Raw genomic sequence first — 7,793 nt, 5'->3', positions numbered from 1 at the left:
ATTTCCCACCATCCAAGCCAAACTAGGACTGTGAACAACTAAAAAGATAAAAAGGAAAATTATATAATTCCAATATTCAATAACAGACATCTCTATTCTAAAATAGGAGGATCAAGGAGTAGGTAATAAGCAGACCAAACCTAACATGTGAAACATTGTGTCCTGCAGCTCTTCATTCAGCATGCAGGGAATGTGCTGCTGTGATGCTTGCTCCAAAGTCCACCCTTTACTTTCATTGCTCTTGTTTTGATAAATTACCTTGACCAAAAACAAGAAGAGAAAACAGGTCTTTCTTATACTTCCAGATTACCGCTCATTATTACCCAAAATTTAAGGAAGAAACTTGAAGCATCATGCTCACAGTCAAAAGGAGAGTGAATAAATTCATGAGGCATCGCTCACTTGCTTTCTACTCGCTTAGATGATCATGCATCATATAGCAGCCTGCATCATATAACATCAGCAGTTAAAACAGAGAAAAACAAACGGACCTATGCTACCTTCCTATGTTCAGGTAGGTTTCAGTTGTTTAGTACAGGACCCTGTCCCTGGGGAATAGCACTTCCCACAATAGTCTGGTCTTTTTATCTCAGCTAATAATTAAAGCATTCCTCACCATCAGCTATTCGACCTTAAGACTCTTGGCAAATGACATGGATAATTTCGCCTGTCCTTCCCTATGGCCTTTCCTGAGAGTTCTCACAGGGCCCCCTCTTTGCTGGTCTGAAGCTCTCTTTGTATCGCACACTGGATTTTCTCCTCCGTGCATCTTCCTGTCATCATTATGGGGTAGAGGTAACTTCAGTAACATGCCATGGAAATGTAGGAAGCAAAAACTACAGTGACAACTAGGCCTATGGTAAGTATGATGAAGCTATTAAGACTTTCCAGTCTAAGGTGAGAGGGGAAGGTCCAAGTATCATCACCAAGGATTTTATCCACCTATTTCATGCACCTTATTCAGCTTCACATGTTCCTGGAAAGTGGTAGAAGGTGTAAGAGGCGAAAATTTAACTGCAGATAGGACTCAATAATGTAGCCTTCATGAAAGAATCTATAATAAAGTGGATACTTGTAGTGATGTGGCTGCCTTGAGATCACATACACTGATGGAGGTAATCACTCCCTAATGCTCCTAACAAGTAAACTTAATAAGTATATTGGTTCACGTAAGTGGACATGGCTGTTGACTTAGTTTTCTTTGCTACTGATGACCTACTGGGGTCAATATTAACATGTGTTTGTTAGTGTCTCCCAAAGGAGTGTAACACAACAATTGGCACCTAACATGGAGTATAACAAAAGAAAGGATGGTCTCAGGAGGGGCAATTGCATGACCCTCTTATGAAACTGAGGCCAAGAAATGCAATGGGCATGAATATTTTTCTTTGGTTAGATATGGCCATCATTCCCCATGTGGTATGTGATTTTATTTCAAAAGTAGAAAGATGTCCCAGGGAGACCATGTTATACTATGTGGCCTAAAATTGTACACTCAGATAATGAATGGGATTCACTGAGTAAGTATAGAGATATCATAAATTGGTTGAAGAATAAGAGAATACACTTAAATCTCTAAGAGTATCAGGCATGCTATTAGTGCTGCTGTACTTTGGTCATAAGACATTCAATTAAGCCATGAGGCTAAGATGGCTTCCCAGGAATAACTGGCTCATGTTATAGAGGGAAAAAACAGTGGGAAAGGAACAGGTGAGTAGTATCTTTCACATTAGCCTCTCTTAACCTCTGTATCCATATAAACTTCACACAGTGCAATATGTGAAGGCAGCTCTTCTTGCCATTTTGTATGGCTCCTAGCCAAAACAAAAAGAGAGCACAAAGTAGGTCTGTGTTAAAGAGCTGCTACTAGAATCCAAATAATCTTGGAGCTCATAAGAGAAGCCAGACATTGAGAAAGGAGAAAAAAAATGAGATCAAAGTGACATAGGATATCTCTCAGTTCTCCCGTTTAATGTAGAGGAAGACATAAAAATGTGATTCAGCATATATCTCGGGCATTAATATTGGTCTTCTACAGGAAGCCATGATAGTCAGGGGATATTCTGTTCTGAACTGCTTGAACTGGGAAGGACATTTAAATAAGAAAAAAAGCCTCTCACAGCTTGACTGCAGAAGCTATGGCTCCTGGTGATTGATTCAATCGTTCTGAGGGACTTGGACACAAGAAACCTGAGTATTACATGTACTCACCCTTTCCAGAGACAGAGGCTACATAATCTGAGACAATTTGAAAGAAAGCCATTCCTCTTGTACTGGCTGATATGCATCATTAAAACCTCTTGGCTAGAGGCTAGAGTGATGGTTCAGTAGTTAAGAGCGCATGGTGCTCTTGCAAAGGATCCAAGTCTGGATTCCTGCACCCACATAAAAGCTCACAACTCTCTGTAACTCCAGTTTGAAGTCCTTTCTAGCCTCCTAGGGTATTGTGCATTCACAGAGTTTACAAACATATATGGAAATAAAACATCCATCCATAAAATAAAATAAAAATTTTAAAGCAAAGCAAATAAAACACCAAAATCAATTTTGTTAATTCCCAGTGAAGTACCTACCCATGAAGATCATGGATTGAGACACAATAGAGGGAAAATATTGTTGAAAGAATTGGTTGTCAACTTTAACAACAACAAAACACATCTTTTATGTTAGAAGAAATAAGAGATATTTATTCTGAACAAAATGTGAAAGACCATGATGTGGGAATACAGATACAGGTTATCTCAACTACTATGTTATAATATTGTATCAGTTTTGTGAAGTTTTGATAACAGAAAAACTAAACAAAATAAAAACAACAAACAAAAAAGAAGCTGCAAGTAGGTTTAAAGTACATTGGTAAAAATACCAGGTGGGTTAGCATTGAAATAGGAAAACCTCTGTGATAGATTACCAGATGCTTTGTTGGTGGTGGTGGTCACAGAAGCTAATAATATATTTTTACATTCCAAAACTATTCAACAGCATGGAGTTACCTGGAGCACAAAGTAAGTGATGAATAGCAATTAAGCTCGCTAAAGACAGCATAATATAATTTGGTTCCAGACCTTCAACACTTCAGCTCTCAATCAGCCAAACATTGCTGTAGAATCATTAACATAGGTACAACACTGATTTTTGTGGGGAACTTCATTTCATGTGGGCATAAGACATGTGGTCCTTAATGCTCAGTTCACTGAGCTGTAAAAGTTAATTTAAATTGGCTTGTCAATATCTCTGGACATCCATTTGTTGTAGACACTTTAAGACATAATGGAAAGACTACTTAAAATATGGGCCAAATGTCCACACTCATCTCATTAGAGTAATATCCTTTATAGTGGCCTCTATGGTCAATATCCATTCCTGCTCCACTAGTGTCCTTTTCCCCACAATAGTATCATTGGTTATTTGTTATTTTCACCTTGTATAATGTGTCATATTTATGAATAATGAGTCTCTCTGGGGTATTATGCTATGGTCTATATCTTCCCTCTAAGTTCATTAGACAGAGATCTTCATAGGAGGAAAGATGAATCCTGAAAATGTGGGGGTGAATAGCTATCACCCTAGAGTTATAAAATATCTAATGATGTTTACAATGTCCCATAGCCTTATAAAGTATACATTTGAAAATGTCTAGGTTTTAATTTTTGTAAAACTTCGAAACTTTCTTTAAAGAAATTTAAAATCTCTCAATTGTGTGTTTTCTCAATATCAAGATAAAGTACCTCTTTTTTAAAGAGTGAAGACCCAGAATAATCATAATTTTTAGAAGGCAAAATCAGGTTTTAACAGTATGAATAATTGTCTCTAAAATCAGTATCAAGCAGACTGCTTGAATGTTATAAAAAGTTTGACATTTAGCAAGGTATCTTGTTGTATATGAATGCACAGCTTTAATATATCAGTAAATAAATGCTTTCTACACACAGGAGTGACATAAAATTGTTACAGTGATTAAAAAACAGTCCAAAAAATTATATAATAAATTCCAGTGTTATTGAGGTTTTTGTGGACTATTTGCAGATTTGTGATGTCTAATGTCAAACAACACATTTTATTTGAAGAGGCAGTACAATGTACACTACAAAGAAGCAAAAAGGTACATAAGCTATAGTGTCCAATAGTAGGGGGTATTGTTTTGGGCTTTATTACATAATATCCATAAGAAGGGGACCTATGGTATTGCTGGAGTATGGTGTATGTGCAGCTCCAGGGAGATGTTTATTTTATGTTGCTAATTGTGCTGTTAACAGAAGGGAATGAGCATAGCTTGAGCCAAGTGTTGACCCAGGATGCTAAGCTTCATAGACGCACCTGGCTCATCTGTGGTGAGGATACCAAACATTGCTTGGTTGAATGTAAATAAAGTGCCTACAATTTACTGTTTAAGTATTTTTTATGCCTAGAAATGGAAGGGAACTGTATTTTTCAATGGTTTTTGCTTATAGCAAGTTATAATAACTGACTAAACTAGCAAGGATTTTTCTGTGGCATAGGGGTTCCATTGCTCAGAAAGGGAAAATTCACACACCATTCCCTCTGAGGTGTGGAGATCATCGCAAAAGAGCAAGTAAGTGTAAGATACAGAGAAAAGAGATAGGATGCTTCTGAGAGTTAGGTTTTTTTTTTTTATTGTCAAATTAATCCAATCTAGAATGACTTGGAAAGCAAATCTCACAGTATACCTATGGGGAATTATCTTGATTATCCAATTAATGTGGGAAACCCCATCTTAATTGTCAATGACTCTATTCCCAGCCCAAGGATCCGAACGTGGACAGGGAAGGAGAATACAAGCTATATACTGACAGGATTCATTCATTTGTCTTTTCTGACTATGGGTGTAACATGACTAGTTGTCTGAAGTTCCTGCTTCTGTGAGTTCCCTATCAGTGATGACCTTTAACCTTAGTCTATGAACTAAAACAAACCATTTCTGCCTTAAGGTGGTTTTGTTAGATTCTTTTATCCCAAGAAAAGAGAAATAAACCAAGATGATGCTGTAGTATAGTTTTTTAACTGAGTGTAATCTGACTACTACATCATCAGCATGCAGCTAAGGTAGCTTTGCCCATTTTCCTAGGAAAGAAAATAATCAAATTGAAAACAATACAGTAGCACCCAATACTTCAAGTGATAGTACTCATAATATTTTCTACACTAAAACTTAACTAGATTTCCTTAGACAGTAAGGGCAGAGCTTTTGGTTGTTCATGATCCAGTCATATTGTCATACATGGCCACACCCTTGATTAGATAAGAGATGCATGGTCATCTCTCTGGCTAGGCCAAGGAAATGTGCTTAAGGCTTGGAGACTCCTTTCTGGATTTTCCAGTAACGTGCTCAAAAACAGCCAGCCCCAATAGCGATTATGTCAGCCTTGATCCAGTTCCTGTCTGAAGCCACATAAAATACCATTAGGCTCACTGAATTATAATGAGTTCTTTCTCTTTTCTTCAATCTACTTTCAGTATGAAAGCTATCATAAGTGAGGGGCCTTCTGGCTCAGCTCCATCCTTATTTCTTCATTCCTAGATCACAGTATGTTGTATACTCAGCAACTGAAATGTATCCTCTGTGTCTTAAAACCAAGGTCAGAGTCAATACTTTATATTATTTATGAGAATTCAGGGTCCTCCATGGATGGCCTGTGGGAAGATAGTCATCACCTGCTAATATAATTTTCATTCAAGAATGTATGTTTTCCAGGTGTGCCCTCCCTATACTTTTAGGTACCTTTGTTAAAACGCCTTAACAGTTATTTATTGTTCTTGCAGATGCTTCTCCATAGCTATAAAATACTCAATGGTTTTATAATTATTCAATGAAACCTTTGTACAGATGGTGGGCAAGATCTCTGAAGGCCTATCATTATCTATTCAAATAAATGCCAGTTGGTTCTGACAGCTAAGGGAATGAAAATGGTCTCATTAACTATAAATTGTTTCATCAAAAGTCTTGTTGGGTAGAGTGGAAGAAATTATCCCATTTTCTCCACCATAATCCAGGCATTTTCCATAAACCACCTAGCTTCCTCATTCTGTGTTGTTGCTGCCACTGCTTGGCTACTCTACTCCACTTACTCCTATCACTGATGGCGTCAGTGTTCTTGGTTGGCACTGCTTTGCTTAGCTAGGGCCTGTAGGAGGCAAAGCAATGCAAGCCTGTCTGGAATGCTGGAGGAGCCAGTGGTATACCTCTTGCTTTTTCATTGCCCATAGCTGGCTGCCAGAAGGGTCCCCAGTTATACAAACAATTTTCACACCAATGTTTCTTACAAGGGTTAAATAAACACTATACATTTGTGTGGAGTGGTGTTGCTCAGCTGTCAAATTTAAGGTTCTTCCGTCTGCTTCGTTTTAACATGCTGTTATATGTCCTATACGAACTGTTTCTTAGGCTTTAAAGTCTAACAAAAATTAAGTAGCATAAAATTTAGCTTTCTGTCAACTTCTTTCTTCCTAAAATATCCTGCTGGGATACAATCTTGCACATTTGAATTTTAATATATCAGATTCATGTTAGGTAGCTTTTTACTCAAGGATGAATCAGCAGCCATATTACTTAATATCTCCATTTTCATTATATTTGACTAATCCCATCTACTCCCTGTCCCATATTTTTAATGAGCTAGGAAGAGAAGGAGTGCTTTCATTGTTTATGAAATATTATTTAATAATTTACAAAGCTCAGATTTTTAATATTTCCTGATTGTCATAGTTTCTGATAATTTCTTATTTTTAAGGCATTGTCACCATGCTGACTCGTGCATTTTCACCTCTTTCAGTTAAAGATTGGCTCATAAGACAGAGACTGAACCACCAACCAAAAAGCATGTGTGGACTGGACCTAGGTCCCCTACGCATACCCCTACGCATGAAACCCCTTGGTTTCATGAAGGTTGTCTAACAATTAGAGTGGGTGCTGTCACTGACATGGACTCTGTTTCCTGCTTTTGAATCACTTTCCCCTCCCTGGGCTGCCTTGTTGGGCCTCTGTGAAAGAGGATGTGTGGGCAGGACCAGGAGGATAAAAGGGAGGGGGCCTCAAAAAGGATGTAAAGTGGATTTTTGAAAAATACATAAATTTAAATGCTTACATGTATGTCCAAGTGCATACTCAACTGTAAAATAAATGTCAGCTACCTTGTAAAAAAAAAACTAGCCTTGAAAGCTACCTTTTATCACTCACATATATATCTCTCCCTTTTTGTTGTCTGTTTCTTCCCATGTTTCCAAGCTTTTGTATCTCATGAAGTACTCTTTAGCACAAACCTAACTTTTAGTCCCCTCCTTGAATCCTGCTATCTGTAATAAATGGCAAGCCAACACCTCATCACACACTTCTTTTATTTGTTATTTTTTTTCCAATTTTTACTGCTAAATCAGAACCTAGTGTAGGAGAAAGCATCTGCGTTTGATTTCCAGATTGTTACTTTTTCCCTCATACAAGTTCTTTCTGGAAAGATAACTGAGCCTGAGGTTCATGTCTTATTGCCCACAAACAAGCCCATTTAAGTGCTGCCACATTCTGCTTGTGTGCTATATCATATGTTTTATGACCAAATAGCTTAATATACTTTTAGACATCTTCTGATTTTAGGATCTATTCATACTTATGTGATAGACCAAATTCATCAAGGTGGCATACCAGAACATACCAAGTAGTAAAGATGACTAATCTCAGATTTCTCCCATATCTACATTCAGATTGCTTGGCCTTGTTGGCATGTCCTATAACCCATCACAGAGAGCAACCAACCACCTTTATAGCAAGGATGTACTCAACT

At 37.5% G+C, this 7,793-nt stretch overlaps 1 long non-coding RNA gene across 1 annotated transcript in view; it reads left to right on the top strand.

Annotated features, from left to right (window-relative positions):
- The window catches only part of LOC311582244, a 46,841-nt gene extending 39,914 nt beyond the window's left edge, over positions 1 to 6,927 (top strand). Inside the window, exons 4-7 of the long non-coding RNA XR_014774050.1 lie at positions 306 to 514; positions 4,027 to 4,102; positions 5,540 to 5,597; positions 6,792 to 6,927. This is a non-coding gene — a long non-coding RNA (uncharacterized lncRNA). The remainder of the gene's footprint in view (positions 1 to 305; positions 515 to 4,026; positions 4,103 to 5,539; positions 5,598 to 6,791) is intronic.
- Positions 6,928 to 7,793: the final 866 nt, after the last annotated feature.

Source organism: Acomys minous (genome assembly GCF_964271855.1).
Source record: "Acomys minous genome assembly, chromosome: 13".
NCBI classification, from domain to species: domain Eukaryota; kingdom Metazoa; phylum Chordata; class Mammalia; order Rodentia; family Muridae; genus Acomys; species Acomys minous.
Note: the sequence above shows the minus strand (reverse complement) of the source record. Positions and strands in the feature narration are given on the sequence as shown.